At 43.7% G+C, this 19983-nt stretch overlaps 1 protein-coding gene across 1 annotated transcript in view; it reads left to right on the top strand.

Annotated features, from left to right (window-relative positions):
* The window catches only part of MTTP (microsomal triglyceride transfer protein), a 158476-nt gene that overhangs the window by 104984 nt on the left and 33509 nt on the right, over positions 1–19983 (top strand). The gene's annotated exons all lie outside the window — the stretch shown is intronic.

Here is a 19983-nt window from a genome sequence, read left to right as displayed (position 1 = left end):
AAGGCCACCACCAAGTGGCAACAGGGTAGTCAAATAAGCCGCATCAAAACCAGGAGAGTAACGTAGTACCAAGGGGAAAATCAACTCAGAGTCAGAGACATACCAGAGGGTCAATACCAGATGGAAGCAGAAGTACCAGGAGCAAAAGACAAAGTAAGGTCAGAGTCAAAGCCAAGTCAAGTACCAGGGGAGTCCAAACACGAAGGGAAAACACTGAATCGGAACGGGGGGAGAATTATCAGACACGGGAACAGTCAGGAATCACAACAGGACAAATCAGGATATAACCATTCATCCCTTTCACGGATGTGGATAAGGTTATATGTTCCCCTGAGATCAAGTTTGGAAAACCACTTAGCCCCAGACAATTGGTTAAAAAGATCTGGAATGAGTGGAAGACGGTAGGTATTTCTCACAGTAATTTCCTGGAAATTGAGGCACAGGCGTAAACCACCATATTTTTTTTTTAATAAAAAAGAATCCAGCGGCCACAGGATAGACTGAGGGATGGATGTGACCTTTGCGTAGATTATCCGAGATATAGTTTTTCATAGCGGTATGTTCCGGGCCAGAAAGATTGTACAAACGGGCCTTGGGCAATTTAGAACCCGGAATAAGATCAATAGTACAATCATAAGGATGATGTGTAGCAAGACCTCAGCCTTTTTCGGAGAACACGTCCCCAAAATCCTTTAGGTACTCCGGAATACCCTCCAGATCAATGGCAGACACAAAAACAGCAGAAAGACAACCATTGGACCAATTAGGGCCCCATTTAACAATATCACGAGATCCCCATTCTATAACAGGATTATGCCTCTGTAACGAGGGAAACCCCAACACCAGTCCCGCAAGATGATCATTCATAACATAACATGACATTTGTTCCTGGTACAAGGAATCCACCTTGAGGAGGAACTCCTCAGAGACAAACTTAATGACATTTTGAGCCAACAGTGTCTTATCAATGGCAATGATATGAATGGGAGTCTCTAGCCTAACTGTCCCTAACTTTAACTTGGACACCAGACTAGAGTCAATGAAGTTCATGGAAGATCCACAGTCCACAAAAGCTGAAGTAGATGCGTAACCACCTCCATAACACAATTCTACCTCTAACAAAACATTTTGAAATGAAGAAAATGGTACCTGAGAGTCTGGATGACCTCCTCGACAAACACCCAGACTCGGAAGCTTGTTAGTCGATGGACAAGAGGGGCAGTGCTTCTTCCAATGTCCCAGATCTCCACAATAAAAACATCATTTCTTATCACATCGTCGCTTCCTCTCCTTCTCTTTCAAGTTGGTGGTACCAACCTCCATGGTCTCCTTAAATGGTATCACCTCAGACTTATTCAGCGAGAGATTCCTGTATTGCCTGCTAATTCCTCTTTCCTATAATCTCCGGTCCATATGAATGGCCTGGGTCATGGCCTCCTCCAGGGAACTGGGTGACAGATGGAGGGCCAGAGCATCCTTGAGATGATCCAAAAGTCCTTTCCTGAACTGGTATCTCAAAGCAGAGTCTTCCCATGTTAGAGGACCCTCCCGGAGCAACAAAATAATTATCCCCACCCGTTGACTCTCATCTCCTGAGGATCTGCGTCTAAGGAAAAAAAAGTAGCCTACAACTCTCTCTGAATATAAAAAAAACTCTCCTTCTCTCTGGAGAAAGTATCAGGGAGCCTGACCTTTGGTTCAGGAGAGTGTGAGGATATATCAATGGGGTTAGATTGCTTAACAGCTGATTTTGTCATGGAACCCTGAAAAGATTTTACAGTTTCCATAAACTCCTGTTGGAGTTGGTTGTGAGAGGAAGCAAGAGCCCTATGTTCCACTGACAAATTCTGCATCATTTGGGTCACATTGGACATCTGACCCACAAGAGTGTGCAGCGGATCCATAAGGAGCAGAACAAAGAAAAAAAGCTGTCAGTGGTCAGTTATGTCACACTGGAGCTATGCAGGTATATGCACGCTTCAATAGATGGCAGTAGAGGGGAGGGAAGACTGCAACACTTGCCAGAGCAGACCTGCAGTGCTGCAGCAAGGCTACCACCAGGTGGCAACAGGGTAATCAAACAAGCCGCATCAAAACCAGGAAAGTAATGTAGTACCAAGGGGAAAATCAACTCAGAGTCAGATACGTGCCAGAGGGTCAATACTGGATGGAAGCAGAAGTACCAGGAGCAAAAGACAGAGTCAGGTCAGAATCAAAGTGGAGTCAAGTACCAGAGAGTCCAAACATGAAGGGAAAACACTGAGTCAGAACGCGGGGTTGGGAATGAATAGACATGGGAACAGTCAGGAATTGCAGCAGAACAAGTCAGGATATAACCAGAGTCAGCTACTCAAAAAGTAGGCAGAAGCTATAACTGGCATGGTCTGCTGGACACAGTGGAGATAAATAGCAAACCTGAGACCAGACTGAGGCTGAGAAAAGTTAACCCCTGATATGATCAGACCAGGAAAAGGAAAGACAGGACTCAAAACACGGTCTGGATTATGACAACCTGCACTGCAGTAGAATCGCATATGTACTGTGTATATAATTGTTATAGCTGTTTTTCATTCTGACCCAAATGTCAGCTGACAGATCACCAGTGAGGGCCAAATTGTGGAGTTAAGCCCGTCATTTTACAAGCGCGCTTGGAGACAAAAAGACACCTCACACATATCCTGTGAGCAAGTCACTTTTATCTGAAGTAATAGAGCAAGAAGCAATATTTTATACCATTTACACATAATGCATTTCAATGTAACTCATGTAGCCCCCACCATCATCCAGGGTCATACTTTATTTACCATAACCCAGAATATGTTGTACTGACTCTTGAGAACATACATGATAAGAAGTACAGTCTCCTTGAAGAGGAGACCGTCAGACTACTGAGTCAACAGATTCTAGTAATTCTAACACTTAAAGGCAAAAGGCACTTAAAGGCAAGGTAGCTAAAGGCAAACTATTAACCCTTCTATATCAATTTCCCCCTTTTGTAAATGGTATAACCTCTGCCATGGGGTCAGCTTATGTCCACAAAAGAGCTACTGTCTCATGGGTCTAGTACCCACAAGGGGACTTCCTACCTGCTTCGCCCATCCACCCTCAGTGTGGACACTCAACTTCCCCATCAGCAGTGGCCATACGGGGCCTATGATACACTACAGAAGGTTCAGCCTTAGATTTTTTTCTACACCTACATTATTCCATAGCTTAGGTAATATATATATTAGCGCTTTTACGGCTACATAAAAGAATAAGTAAAGCAACAAAATTTGCATACAAGTCTGTAAAACACCGAAAATAATCCATTCCGCTAGGCCGCTAAGCCAATTGGCTGGAAAAAAAGGAGTCTCTATATTGTATTAGTCTCATTAAGAGCCTTAAGGAACCACGAAAATCTGAGTCCAAGTCTCACTGTGCATGCAGTGTGGTGTTAATACCTTCCTTGGGTCCTGGGGTAAGGCTAAGTACAGCATAGTCCTTGCAGATACTGGGCTGTGTGCACAGATCCAACAGTCCAGCAGTTTTTGTCCTTCCGCGTCTTTTATAAGAAAAGCAAGATGTTGAATAAGTTTGTTTATCCAGTGTCTCTGTAAGGTGCAAACATCCTACCACTGCCAGCAAGTTGATTAGGGCAACAGTCATTCTGCTGGTGAAAAGATCTTTTTGCAGTGACTGGCATGGATCTAGGTGGGCTTTCCCTCAGGTTTCCCTGAGGTGAATGTGGTCAGCTTTAAAACGGACTTTAAAACGGGCCGTCAAACCGTGGATCTAGGCTCCTTCTCACGTGTCTGTGTATGACCACCAATCACCTGGATTCAGCTGATGTACATCTGTGTATGACCACCAATCACCTGGATTCAGCTGATATACGTCTGCACTGGCATTAGGATCTGGAATGGATGAAAACACATGTTTATGCACCACATTAATTCTTTTCTGTAAGGCCTGGACATGGGCTGTCATAGCACCGTGTTGCTTTTGTAGCACCTGTGGGAAGTACAGACCAGCCTCTGACAAACTACTAAACAGGACTTCAAAAGGACACAAGCCTGTCTTTCTATTTGGAGTGTGTGTGACTGAAAAGAGTGCAAGAGACCAACACTCTACCCCACTCTTTCCTTTGTCTGCCATGGCCTTTGATTTTCCAATTTAAGTGTCCCATTTAGTCTCATCACTTTCCCACTACTTTGTGGTCTATATGGTGCATGATATGCTTGCTGTACTCCCAGGACCTGCATGACTTCCCTCATTATTTTTCCCGTGAAGTGTGTGTCCCTATCGCTGTCTATGGTTTCTAGGACACCATACCTGCAGATCAGTTTTTTTCATCAGTTTGTCTGCAGTCGCTTTAGTATTTGCACATTTTACCAGATAGGCTTCCAGCCAACCAGAGAAGAGATCTACACATACTAGGATATTTTTCACACACTCCTACCTTGGGTAGCTGTATGTAGCCAGTCTGCAGTCTCTGAAACGGATTAGATAGGGAGTGTGGGAACCACAGAAAAACGACCAATAGGGGTAATATACGTATAGAAAACTTTATTCATAACAAATACATTACAATCATAAAAACGTCATAGTAGACTAAGGACAACAGAGCTACAAGGTGAAATACTGGTGGTGATTGCGCCAACCAGTCACCACCATACAAAAAACACGTGTGGATAGGAAAAACTCCGGCTATCGCAGGGGATATGTATAATAGTGTGATATGTGCACCGGTACCTCAGGTCGCTACATACATCATAAGATGACAGAGTCCATATACATACAAAGATATATCTATATATATGCCACAGTGGGATAGTAGTATAGAGCAATGTAGCAACCTTAATGATAGTACAGCGATGTGTGGCCAACAACATCGCATTAGATGTATATAAGGGCCGTCACATATCTCTATCCCTCCCCCTTGGTCATATACGACCATAAGACCCGCAATAAGACTGCCCGGTAAATACCAGGACTAGCCACCGTGGATACATCCGGCAAATTACCTGTAACAGGGGGGAATCTAAGATAGCCAGGTCCGGTCCAACACGTGCGCCCGACGCGCGTTTCGGAGCGGATGCTCCTTCGTCAGTCTCTGAAACGGGTAGAGAGGCCTGGGTGTCGCTTTCTTAGGGATTTTTACTGTTTTTCCTAGGTTGTGCTGTGCACAGATGAGGCATGACCGTACGAGCTTTGCGGCTGCGTAACTGAAACCAGGAGCGATCCAGAAGGCATCTTGTGTTGCTTGCGCCATGATTGGGAGCAGGGATTTTGGTATATACGATTTATCCTGATTCTCCCATACTCTTTCTGAGTTCAGCTCAGCTCCCATTCTCCCAGTGTTCCTTCTCTGTTTGGGCAGCTGGAGGGATTTCAGGACATCTAGGCTCAGTGTGGCTGGAATACGCTGACTCCCCGCCACCGTCCACTGCTCCCTAGGCCGCCTTGCTGCTACTTTAGCAGCCTCGTCCGTCCTTCTGTTGCCCTTTTCCTCCACAGAGTCACCGTCCGTGTGTGCTTTTCACCTTGACGATGCCAACCTGGACTGATAACGTCAATGCCTCCACTAATTGTTTCACCAGCTCTGCATTTTTAATGGGCTTACCGGCTGATGTAAGAAATGTTCTGCTTCTCCAGATAGGGCAATAATCATGGGATATTCCCCATGCATAATTCGAATCTGTGTAACTGTTAGCGACTTTACCTGCAGCAGCTCTACACGCCTCAGTGAGTGCCTTCAACTCCGCCTCCTGCACCGACATGTGAGGAGCGAGTGGTTCAGCTCGGATTACCTCATGTGAGGATACTACTGCATATCCAATGTAGAGTCGCCCATTCTGGTGGTATCTGAAGCCATCTACAAAAATAAAAAACCTCAAAATATGCATTAGGAACAGGTTTTTTTTCTTCTTCCCACGAACATATGTAAAACCCACTGTCTCCTGACTCATCAGTTCCTATGCAGTCATGTTCGTGCGTCATGTCAACGTCATGTCATGTTCTCTTTCCCACCTGCCACTGCTGTCACCAATTCCCCCTTTTCAGAATCCGCAGGCAGAGTGGCTGGATTCAGAACATTATGTCTTTTGAGGGTGACATATTCAGGAATTAGTATTAGAGCACATTCAAGTCTGATCTGTCTATCCATAGACAGGTGTTTTGGTTGAACTTGTACGAGTATGGCATTAATGTCACGTTGGGAACAAATTGTCAAAAAGAAAAAGTCAGTGTGATTTCACATGCCTTTCAGTAATACAGCAGCTCTTACAGCACGTATACATATAGAAGACCCTCTAATCACGGGGTCTAATTGTGCTAAGTAGTAAGCTATCGGTCTCTGTTTCTTTCCATGTTGTAGTGTCAGTACTGCGGTAGCATGTCCACCCTGCTCTGTGAAAAATAAGAAAAATGGCTGATCCTAGTTTGGAATGTCTGACACAATGAGCAGCTTGAGAGAGTGGAAGGAATCAATTGCTTCCTGAGTGAGATTGTAGGGGTCTGATGGCAAACAGTCATAGAGTGGGTGCATCATTTGTGAAGAAGACCTTATCCAAGGCCTACAGTAGGTCACCAAACCTAGAAAAGTGCGTAGATGCTGGTGTGACCTGGGTAAAGGGAGATTTGTATTGCCTGTTTTCTGTCTTCAGTCAGGTGTCTTGTACCTTCAGCAATACAATGTCCTAAAAATGTCACCTTTTGTTTGCAATACGGTAATTTGTCACGTCAGACTCTGCAACCCTTTTCTGCCAAAAAAAAACACAGCAAGGAAACTGTAGCTTCCAGACATCTGGTCCGGGCAGCAGAGCAAGAGGTCATCCACGTACTGTAATAGCACAATCTGTGGATGAGGTGGTTGCCACTGCTCAAGAATCCCTGCCATCGCTGTTGAATAGATGGTTGGGGAGTTCTTTCTCCGTTGTGGGAGGACCGTCCAACAGTATTGTTTACCTTCGTGAGTGAAAGAAAAAAATACTGACAGTCAGAGTGCAGTGGTACAGAGAAAAATGCATTTGCCAAATCAATAACTGTGAAACATTTTGACATTGCGGGGATCTGTGACCGTACGGTGTGTGTATTAGGGACTGTTGAGGTCACACTCACTGTAACATCATTAATAGCTCGTTAGTCATGAACCATTCTGTAAGTGTCAGGGGAACCCTTTGGGTCCTTTTTTCTTAATGGGATACAAAGGGGTGTTGCAGGGGGAATATCTCTGCACTAGAACCCCTGCCTTAACATAATCTTTAATATCCCTGCTCAGGGCCATTGATTTGACTAGACTTAAGGGGTATTGCCTTAACCAAAGAGGAGTGATTACTTCTCTTGATTTATCATGACAGGGGGAATGGGCAGCCGACCCATATCAGATTTTCCCCTTGCCCAAACGGTGTCTGGTACCTGACTCTTTTCCCTGTCCTCAGACATTCTGGTGTCAGGTGTTACTTTCACTACTCTTGCCATATACACCATTTCTGCAATATTACACAAGTGTTTATATAAGTCACACATTAATGTCCAAATATTTATACCCGTATTTGATTGGGTAGAGTATCCCTTAAAAAAACTAAATTTGATTCACAAAATGTTACCAAAAAAAAATTATATATATGAATATATATATATATATATATATATATATAATTACGAAAGATACTGAGTCATAAAACGGGGGAGCACAATGCCATAGGCCACAGCAAAGCACAATTCTAAGAAAGTAACAGCCCTATATAAATCCATAACTAACAGTTCCAAATACAAAAAGAAGGGATTTGAAAAATACCAAATATCAATGCCAGTCGCCTGCGATAAGGTATAAGGACTGGAAAAGACAAATAAACAGTGACTATGGTTTGAGCCAATATAATGAATGGCTAAAAAAACTATATATCATATGAAGACAACCTAGAAATACACAGTAACTATACCATCTTTGTGCAAGGAAACTACTAAAACTGGCAAATGAATGGAATTAAGTGTAACTACAATAGGGCATGATTTACCTGTGGTATAATGTGCACGTGGAAGACCCTGGCGTCCCTCTGCCCCAAGTGTTTATATGAAAAGGGGACTTGTGACTGTAATACCCTCAGGAGAGCACTGTATAGTGCCTAGACAGCACTCAACTCTGCTCCCAGCAAATTCATAGGGGTATTGTCACTAACAGTACGTTTGTAAGCACCTCTTGGCTGTCTCGTGACTCTAGTCTTTTCTTGTTTAGTCATAGGGGCTTCAGTCGCTTGTCCCCCTACCCTCACGTATTCCACAGTCTCGTCAGTAATCATGTCTGGCAGTATCAAGTCTTTGTGTAGTAGTCCCAGCTGCCCCAGTGTCGGTCAAGAATTCTGTCTATTTCCCTCCCAGCATTGGTATGGTGGTCATCAAGGCAGGACCAGGTCCGGAGGGGACAAGAACAGGGCACACATTTGTCACTGGGTTGTCAGTTTCCTAGTCTGAAGGTGAAGGAGGTGGAAGATTGGTCTGAGTGTCCATTTTCTCCACAATTCCAGCACTTCACTGTTTCTAAGTCCTTAGGTCCCTTACTACATCTCTACTGTTTTCCTTGTGCTCCAGCATACATGACACGTCGTCTTATTGTCCTAGTTTCTTCAACTCCTTTAGCAACCTTTAGGAGGTCTTTGGATCTACATTTCTCCATTTAGGTCTGGCTGTCTGTACTGCGTCTCGTAAGCCTTTTGTCATACCATCAATGAATGTATTTACCAATATTTTAACATCGAGTGGGTTTACTGGACTGTACCCCATGTCTGCCCATTTCAGCTGTAACCGTCCAAAGTACATCTCTACTCTCTCTCCTTTAGTCACATCTGTAAAAGTCTTAATTTGCATCCTAGTACGTCACCTGCTTTGGTGCTCACCAACTCTCTTGGTCTGCTCAGGTGCACTTATACGTCCATCATATTGTCTTTGTCTGTAAAATGGGAAAGGTTTGTTCTCAGGGTCAGCCAATTGTTTTAGCGTAGCTAGCTAGTCAGAGGGCTTCGAGGGATAATACTCCTGTATCTGTCTTACACTACCTGATGTGGTTGGTTCTCTGGTTATACAAAGGTATGACCGTAGCAGTAATGTGTCGGTCATAGTCGGACTTTTGAACATCAAAACATTCATAATACACCTTACTACCGTCCTGCTGCACTCTCTCTCAGATGCCATTTATTCACATGCTATTTTCCTCATTTGTCTGTGCCTTTTTGAACATCCAAACATCCATCCACTCACTGGCATTTTTGCCTGTTTCAATATTGGTCTCACATCTTTCACTGCTTCCTTTCCTTCTCTGTCTATTACAATCTCTATAGCAGTTCTGGATCCCATTGGGGGCCCTGACTGCACACAGAATAAGGCAGCACACTGCAGCGCCAAAACATGCAAACTTGAAAACACGAAATTTGAACTGCATTACTGCACTAGAAATATGAAAAATGAGAGCTTTTAGCGCATAAAAATGGCCATATTTATGTGTACCTCGTAGCCACTTTACGGCATCTCTCTTATACGAGGTCCTACGCTTGACCTACCTCGCTGAGAATAAACGTCTCCATCTGAATGGGTACATGTGAAACCTCTTCTTGGACTCAAATTCTCTCTCTCTGTGGAGGGGTATTGGACCTACTATAATTAAAACACCTGTGGCTAGGAGGCGGGGAGTGCACGATCAGAAGGCTAAAGAATACATTTCAAAAACCTGACCTGCACATCCAAACATAGACTGAGTGTGAACAGGTGCTGAACCCAGAGTCGCCAACTCGTATATAGTTAAGTAAATAGGGCAGCACACTGCAGCGCCAAAACATGCAAACTTGAAAACACGAAATTTGAACTGCATTACTGCACTAGAAATATGAAAAATGAGAGCTTTTAGCGCATAAAAATGGCCATATTTATGTGTACCTCGTAGCCACTTTACGGCATCTCTCTTATACGAGGTCCTACGCTTGACCTACCTCGCTGAGAATAAACGTCTCCATCTGAATGGGTACATGTGAAACCTCTTCTTGGACTCAAATTCTCTCTCTCTGTGGAGGGGTATTGGACCTACTATAATTAAAACACCTGTGGCTAGGAGGCGGGGAGTGCACGATCAGAAGGCTAAAGAATACATTTCAAAAACCTGACCTGCACATCCAAACATAGACTGAGTGTGAACAGGTGCTGAACCCAGAGTCGCCAACTCGTATATAGTTAAGTAAATAGGGCAGCACACTGCAGCGCCAAAACATGCAAACTTGAAAACACGAAATTTGAACTGCATTACTGCACTAGAAATATGAAAAATGAGAGCTTTTAGCGCATAAAAATGGCCATATTTATGTGTACCTCGTAGCCACTTTACGGCATCTCTCTTATACGAGGTCCTACGCTTGACCTACCTCGCTGAGAATAAACGTCTCCATCTGAATGGGTACATGTGAAACCTCTTCTTGGACTCAAATTCTCTCTCTCTGTGGAGGGGTATTGGACCTACTATAATTAAAACACCTGTGGCTAGGAGGCGGGGAGTGCACGATCAGAAGGCTAAAGAATACATTTCAAAAACCTGACCTGCACATCCAAACATAGACTGAGTGTGAACAGGTGCTGAACCCAGAGTCGCCAACTCGTATATAGTTAAGTAAATAGGGCAGCACACTGCAGCGCCAAAACATGCAAACTTGAAAACACGAAATTTGAACTGCATTACTGCACTAGAAATATGAAAAATGAGAGCTTTTAGCGCATAAAAATGGCCATATTTATGTGTACCTCGTAGCCACTTTACGGCATCTCTCTTATACGAGGTCCTACGCTTGACCTACCTCGCTGAGAATAAACGTCTCCATCTGAATGGGTACATGTGAAACCTCTTCTTGGACTCAAATTCTCTCTCTCTGTGGAGGGGTATTGGACCTACTATAATTAAAACACCTGTGGCTAGGAGGCGGGGAGTGCACGATCAGAAGGCTAAAGAATACATTTCAAAAACCTGACCTGCACATCCAAACATAGACTGAGTGTGAACAGGTGCTGAACCCAGAGTCGCCAACTCGTATATAGTTAAGTAAATAGGGCAGCACACTGCAGCGCCAAAACATGCAAACTTGAAAACACGAAATTTGAACTGCATTACTGCACTAGAAATATGAAAAATGAGAGCTTTTAGCGCATAAAAATGGCCATATTTATGTGTACCTCGTAGCCACTTTACGGCATCTCTCTTATACGAGGTCCTACGCTTGACCTACCTCGCTGAGAATAAACGTCTCCATCTGAATGGGTACATGTGAAACCTCTTCTTGGACTCAAATTCTCTCTCTCTGTGGAGGGGTATTGGACCTACTATAATTAAAACACCTGTGGCTAGGAGGCGGGGAGTGCACGATCAGAAGGCTAAAGAATACATTTCAAAAACCTGACCTGCACATCCAAACATAGACTGAGTGTGAACAGGTGCTGAACCCAGAGTCGCCAACTCGTATATAGTTAAGTAAATAGGGCAGCACACTGCAGCGCCAAAACATGCAAACTTGAAAACACGAAATTTGAACTGCATTACTGCACTAGAAATATGAAAAATGAGAGCTTTTAGCGCATAAAAATGGCCATATTTATGTGTACCTCGTAGCCACTTTACGGCATCTCTCTTATACGAGGTCCTACGCTTGACCTACCTCGCTGAGAATAAACGTCTCCATCTGAATGGGTACATGTGAAACCTCTTCTTGGACTCAAATTCTCTCTCTCTGTGGAGGGGTATTGGACCTACTATAATTAAAACACCTGTGGCTAGGAGGCGGGGAGTGCACGATCAGAAGGCTAAAGAATAGATTTCAAAAACCTGACCTGCACATCCAAACATAGACTGAGTGTGAAAAGGTGCTAAACCCAGAGTCGCCAACTCGTATATAGTTAAGTAAAAAGGGCAGCACACTGCAGCGCCAAAACATGCAAACTTGAAAACACGAAATTTGAACTGCATTACTGCACTAGAAATATGAAAAATGAGAGCTTTTAGCGCATAAAAATGGCCATATTTATGTGTACCTCGTAGCCACTTTACGGCATCTCTCTTATACGAGGTCCTACGCTTGACCTACCTCGCTGAGAATAAACGTCTCCATCTGAATGGGTACATGTGAAACCTCTTCTTGGACTCAAATTCTCTCTCTCTGTGGAGGGGTATTGGACCTACTATAATTAAAACACCTGTGGCTAGGAGGCGGGGAGTGCACGATCAGAAGGCTAAAGAATACATTTCAAAAACCTGACCTGCACATCCAAACATAGACTGAGTGTGAACAGGTGCTGAACCCAGAGTCGCCAACTCGTATATAGTTAAGTAAATAGGGCAGCACACTGCAGCGCCAAAACATGCAAACTTGAAAACACGAAATTTGAACTGCATTACTGCACTAGAAATATGAAAAATGAGAGCTTTTAGCGCATAAAAATGGCCATATTTATGTGTACCTCGTAGCCACTTTACGGCATCTCTCTTATACGAGGTCCTACGCTTGACCTACCTCGCTGAGAATAAACGTCTCCATCTGAATGGGTACATGTGAAACCTCTTCTTGGACTCAAATTCTCTCTCTCTGTGGAGGGGTATTGGACCTACTATAATTAAAACACCTGTGGCTAGGAGGCGGGGAGTGCACGATCAGAAGGCTAAAGAATACATTTCAAAAACCTGACCTGCACATCCAAACATAGACTGAGTGTGAACAGGTGCTGAACCCAGAGTCGCCAACTCGTATATAGTTAAGTAAATAGGGCAGCACACTGCAGCGCCAAAACATGCAAACTTGAAAACACGAAATTTGAACTGCATTACTGCACTAGAAATATGAAAAATGAGAGCTTTTAGCGCATAAAAATGGCCATATTTATGTGTACCTCGTAGCCACTTTACGGCATCTCTCTTATACGAGGTCCTACGCTTGACCTACCTCGCTGAGAATAAACGTCTCCATCTGAATGGGTACATGTGAAACCTCTTCTTGGACTCAAATTCTCTCTCTCTGTGGAGGGGTATTGGACTTACTATAATTAAAACACCTGTGGCTAGGAGGCGGGGAGTGCACGATCAGAAGGCTAAAGAATACATTTCAAAAACCTGACCTGCACATCCAAACATAGACTGAGTGTGAACAGGTGCTGAACCCAGAGTCGCCAACTCGTATATAGTTAAGTAAATAGGGCAGCACACTGCAGCGCCAAAACATGCAAACTTGAAAACACGAATAAACACGAATAAACGTCTCCATCTGAATGGGTACATGTGAAACCTCTTCTTGGACTCAAATTCTCTCTCTCCACAGAGAGAGAGAATTTGAGTCCAAGAAGAGGTTTCACATGTACCCATTCAGATGGAGACGTTTATTCTCAGCGAGGTAGGTCAAGCGTAGGACCTCGTATAAGAGAGATGCCGTAAAGTGGCTACGAGGTACACATAAATATGGCCATTTTTATGCGCTAAAAGCTCTCATTTTTCATATTTCTAGTGCAGTAATGCAGTTCAAATTTCGTGTTTTCAAGTTTGCATGTTTTGGCGCTGCAGTGTGCTGCCCTATTTACTTAACTATATACGAGTTGGCGACTCTGGGTTCAGCACCTGTTCATACTCAGTCTATGTTTGGATGTGCAGGTCAGGTTTTTGAAATGTATTCTTTAGCCTTCTGATCGTGCACTCCCCGCCTCCTAGCCACAGGTGTTTTAATTATAGTAGGTCCAATACCCCTCCACAGAGAGAGAGAATTTGAGTCCAAGAAGAGGTTTCACATGTACCCATTCAGATGGAGACGTTTATTCTCAGCGAGGTAGGTCAAGCGTAGGACCTCGTATAAGAGAGATGCCGTAAAGTGGCTACGAGGTACACATAAATATGGCCATTTTTATGCGCTAAAAGCTCTCATTTTTCATATTTCTAGTGCAGTAATGCAGTTCAAATTTCGTGTTTTCAAGTTTGCATGTTTTGGCGCTGCAGTGTGCTGCCCTATTTACTTAACTATATACGAGTTGGCGACTCTGGGTTCAGCACCTGTTCTCACTCAGTCTATGTTTGGATGTGAAGGTCAGGTTTTTGAAATGCACACAGAATAAGTTGCCCATGGCTTCAACTTATCCGCTCAGACACTCACCTCTAAAAATGCCCTTTATTAGTGTGCCTTGCCTTAAACCAGGGTTGCAACACGTGACAAGTCAGAGTGAGTGTCAAGGTTTAGCGAGCAGGTTACACCACCTACCACTCGGTAGACCTAAAGGATTCTAGCGAGCAGGTTAACCACCTACCACTCGGTAGATCAGCTGGCTAGCACAGCTCCATGGACGGCAAGGTTACACCACCAATTTGCCGTAGGCTGACTGTAGCAGGTTACACCACCTATTACATCAGCCGTGCAGTTGGCTACCTCCTCTGTTGATCCTCAATTTGCTATATATCAATCACTCAACTTGAAGCAGGTGAATCTTTTACCAATCTTTTCAATCACTTTAAGTTTCCTCTAAAATAGGCACAATTCTACCTTTTTCACTTTCAATTTCCAACTTCAATTGTACAACATTCCCTTTTTCTTCAATACCTACAGTACTTATTGCTTTAAACACAAATCTCTCAGCGTGTACTAAACCAAAGACAGAGAAACTTTAGAATGTAGCTATGTGGCCCCCCTTCCTCTGGCCCACAGCACAAAAGGGAGAAGTCTCAAGCAAGTCGCGCAGGGGCTCAGCTTACCCCTCCCATCAGCGCTGATAAGAGCTTGGTGAGTCTTACACACACACAAAAAGAATGCAGCAGTTTTCAAACTTAATCTCTACAAAACATTCATTCTCTCGGAATTAAAAACAGTTTCTCTATACAGGCAGATCACTGCACAACTTGAATAAGCTGATTCTGACCGCCAAAACACATATAGAAACCTATCCAATGTCAAACTACACATAACACGGGTTTCACTGAATCTCAGATGTAAATTAAATGTACATTAAAAATATCCACAACTCATTCGTCCTGGACAATTAACAACAGTTAGATAAGTAATGATACTTATGTGATCACTCATACATACATAGGGATTGTTGTTTCTTTTCCTTTCACTTTCAGTTGATTTTTACAAGAAGAAAATCCCTTATCTCAATCACTCCACCTAATTCAGCTCAAACTGCGCTGAATAATGTCTTCTGTCACATACAGAGGACCACACCTAACTGAACCCCTAATCAATCAGGGATTTATGTTTATTCCTTATACTTATTTACTCACCTGTCATCTCATTCAGAGTTCTCATAGACATACATACATACAAGGTTCACACAGCCTGCCTATTTTGCACTTTGGAATTAACACAACTCTATATAACTCTATAACTCTATATAACAAAAACTGCAGCAGTGTCCACTGACACTCTGAAAGCACTTTAAGGCCACACAACAAAAACCACGGCCTTAATACAAAATACAGCTTCATATAATGTACTGCCAATCCAAAATGACCAAAATAACAACACTGCACAGAGTCTATCCCAGCTCTGTATTACACACTACGCAAATACACAACAAATTAGGATACTGACAAATGATACAGATAACAATTATCATCTTATAACTCTATTATTCAACTCTCATACGGACATAAACAGACAAAACACAAAACTCACTGGTGATGTGGATTCTTTGAACCATGCTCGCAGCCTTTTACCCAGAGGTATGGAGAGATCCAGATGAGAGATTGCAAGTGCAAAACAGGTTTGTAAGAATAATTTTTCTCACCTTGCTGCAGCTGGTGTTTTGCATGTCCAATCTCCCAGAAGCTCCCCCATACGGATTCCGAACAGGCTGGATACACGGCCCGGGTTGGGCGCCAAAACTGTTATAGCTGTTTTTCATTCTGACCCAAATGTCAGCTGACAGATCACCAGTGAGGGCCAAATTGTGGAGTTAAGCCCGTCATTTTACAAGCGCGCTTGGAGACAAAAAGACACCTCACACATATCCTGTGAGCAAGTCACTTTTATCTGAAGTAATAGAGCAAGAAGCAATATTTTATACCATTTACACATAATGCATTTCAATGTAACTCATGTAGCCCCCACCATCACCCAGGGTCATACTTTATTTACCATAACCCAGAATATGTTGTACTGACTCTTCAGAACATACATGATAAGAAGTACAGTCTCCTTGAAGAGGAGACCGTCAGACTACTGAGTCAACAGATTCTAGTAATTCTAACACTTAAAGGCAAAAGGCACTTAAAGGCAAGGTAGCTAAAGGCAAACTATTAACCCTTCTATATCATAATCAATACTGTATGTGTTGAGGTTCTCCTGATTTTCCCCCCAAAAAAATTTCCTGCTCCAAGATGGCGCCACTGGCACCTGCGCAGTAGCAGCTATCGGTGATCACCAATAGCTGCCATCTTGCAGGAGAAGAAAAAACAATCCTCCTCCAAGATGGCGCCGCCGACACATGCACAATAGCAGCTATTTCCAATTCTTCTTCTAGCAAGATGGCGCTGCCAGCGCCTGCGCAATAGCAGCTATTGGACCACAGATAGCTGCTACTGCACAATCGAGGCCGGATTTTTTTGGGGGGGAATATCAGGAGAACTTCAACACATATTAATTATATACAATGCACATATGCAATTATGCTGCAATATAGGTGCCACGGCTGGCGCCTGCCTGCAGAAAGGTTTTCTTTTTTTCAGTATGTATATATAATATATCATTATGTAAACTAGGGGGCAGGTCAGTGAGGTATCAGTTTCAAAAAACTGACCGTCACATCCAAACATAGACTAAGTGTGAACAGGTGCTGAACCTAGAGTCACCAACTCATATATAGTCAAATAAATAAGGCAGCACACTGCGGCACTAAAACATGCAAACATGAACATTGAACTGCATTAATTCACTAGAAATATGAAAAAATTAGAGCGTTTAGTGCATAAATTGGCCAATTCATGTGTACCTGGTAGCCACATTAGGGCATCTCTCGTATCCCAGGTCCTAGACTTTCCTTTCATCGCTGAGAATAAACCTTCTTAGCCACAGGTGTTTTAATCGCAGCAGGTCCATTACCCCTCCACAGAGCGAGAGAAATTTAGCCTAAGAAGAGGTTTCAGGTACCCATTCAGATGAAGACGTTTATTCTCAGCGAGGAAAGGAAAGTTGTTATGAAAGGCAATTCAGAATCACAATGGACATGGAGGTCAGAGCACATACAGTGAACTGACAATAACCCAAAATAATAGAACGAGCTCTGAGACGTGGGAACTCTGCAGACCGCAATCCCTAAGCCTATCAAACCACACTAAAGGTAGCCGTGGAGCGCTCCTGACCAGAACCTAGGCGCCTCGTCACAGCCTGAGAAACTAGCTAATCCTGAAGATAGAAAAATAAGCCTACCTTGCCTCAGAGAAATTCCCCAAAGGAAAAGGCAGCCCCCCACATATAATGACTGTGAGTAAGATGAAAACACAAACATAGAGATGAAACAGATTTAGCAAAGTGAGGCCCGACTAGCTGAACAGAACGAGGATAGGGAAGATAACTTTGCGGTCAGCACAAAAACCTATAAAAAACCACGCAGAGGAGACCAAAAAGACCCTCCGCACCGACTAACGGTACGGAGGTGGTCCCTCTGCGTCTCAGAGCTTCCAGCAGGCGAGAAAAACCAATAAAGCAAGCTGGACAGAAAAATAGCAACAAAATAACATAAGCAAAACTTAGCTTTGCAGAGCAGCAGGCCACAGGAATGATCCAGGGAAAAAACAAGTCCCACACTGAAACACTGACAGGAAGCATAGATCAAAGCATCAGGTGGAGTTAAGTAGAGAAGAAGCTAATGAGCTCACCAGATCACCTGAGGAAGGAAACTCAGAAGCTGCAGTACCACCTTCCTCCACAAACGGAAGATCCCAGAGAGAATCAGCCGAAGTACCACTTGTGACCTCAGGAGTGAACTCTGCCACAGAATTCACAACAGTACCCCCCCCTTGATGAGGGGTCACCGAACCCTCACCAGAGCCCCCAGGCCGACCAGGATGAGCCACATGAAAGGCACGAACAAGATCGGGAGCATGGACATCAGAGGCAAAAACCCAGGAATTATCCTCCTGAGCATAACCCTTCCATTTAACCAGATACTGGAGTTTCCGTCTTGAAACACGAGAATCCAAAATCTTCTCCACAATATACTCCAATTCCCCCTCCACCAAAATCGGGGCAGGAGGCTCAACAGATGGAACCATAGGTGCCACGTATCTCCGCAACAATGACCTATGGAATACGTTATGTATGGAAAAAGAATCTGGAAGGGTCAGACGAAAAGACACAGGATTAAGAACCTCAGAAATCCTATACGGACCAATAAAACGAGGTTTAAACTTAGGAGAGGAAACTTTCATAGGAATATGACGAGAAGATAACCAAACCAGATCCCCAACACGAAGTCGAGGACCCACACGGCGTCTGCGATTAGCGAAAAGTTGAGCCTTCTCCTGGGACAAGGTCAAATTGTCCACTACCTGAGTCCAAATCTGCTGCAACCTGTCCACCACAGTATCCACACCAGGACAGTCCGAAGACTCAACCTGTCCAGAAGAGAAACGAGGATGGAACCCAGAATTGCAGAAAAACCTAGGTAGCCGAGCTGGCCCGATTATTAAGGGCGAACTCAGCCAAAGGCAAAAAGGACACCCAGTCATCCTGATCAGCAGAAACAAAGCACCTCAGATATGTTTCCAAGGTCTGATTGGTTCGCTCAGTCTGGCCATTAGTCTGAGGATGGAAAGCCGAGGAAAAAGACAAGTCAATGCCCATCCTACCACAAAAGGCTCGCCAAAACCTCAAAACAAACTGGGAACCTCTGTCAGAAACAATATTCTCTGGAATGCCATGCAAACGAACCACATGCTGGAAGAACAAAGGCACCAAATCAGAGGAGGAAGGCAATTTAGACAAGGGTACCAGATGGACCATCTTAGAAAAGCGATCACAGACCACCCAAATGACTGACATCTTTTGAGAAACGGGAAGGTCAGAAATAAAATCCATAGAGATACAGTGGGGCAAAAAAGTATTTAGTCAGTCAGCAATAGTGCAAGTTCCACCACTTAAAAAGATGAGAGGCGTCTGTAATTTACATCATAGGTAGACCTCAACTATGGGAGACAAACTGAGAAAAAAAAATCCAGAAAATCACATTGTCTGTTTTTTTAACATTTTATTTGCATATTATGGTGGAAAATAAGTATTTGGTCAGAAACAAACAATCAAGATTTCTGGCTCTCACAGACCTGTAACTTCTTCTTTAAGAGTCTCCTCTTTCCTCCACTCATTACCTGTAGTAATGGCACCTGATTAAACTTGTTATCAGTATAAAAAGACACCTGTGCACACCCTCAAACAGTCTGACTCCAAACTCCACTATGGTGAAGACCAAAGAGCTGTCAAAGGACACCAGAAACAAAATTGTAGCCCTGCACCAGGCTGGGAAGACTGAATCTGCAATAGCCAACCAGCTTGGAGTGAAGAAATCAACAGTGGGAGCAATAATTAGAAAATGGAAGACATACAAGACCACTGATAATCTCCCTCGATCTGGGGCTCCACGCAAAATCCCACCCCGTGGGGTCAGAATGATCACAAGAACGGTGAGCAAAAATCCCAGAACCACGCGGGGGGACCTAGTGAATGAACTGCAGAGAGCTGGGACCAATGTAACAAGGCCTACCATAAGTAACACACTACGCCACCATGGACTCAGATCCTGCAGTGCCAGACGTGTCCCACTGCTTAAGCCAGTACATGTCCGGGCCCGTCTGAAGTTTGCTAGAGAGCATTTGGATGATCCAGAGTAGTTTTGGGAGAATTTCCTATGGTCTGATGAAACCAAACTGGAACTGTTTGGTAGAAACACAACTTGCTGTGTTTGGAGGAAAAAGAATACTGAGTTGCATCCATCAAACACCATACCTACTGTAAA

The sequence above is a fragment of the Ranitomeya imitator genome, chromosome 1 (assembly GCF_032444005.1).
Source record: "Ranitomeya imitator isolate aRanImi1 chromosome 1, aRanImi1.pri, whole genome shotgun sequence".
In the NCBI taxonomy this organism is placed as follows: domain Eukaryota; kingdom Metazoa; phylum Chordata; class Amphibia; order Anura; family Dendrobatidae; genus Ranitomeya; species Ranitomeya imitator.
This window is presented reverse-complemented; position numbering and strand designations above follow the sequence as displayed.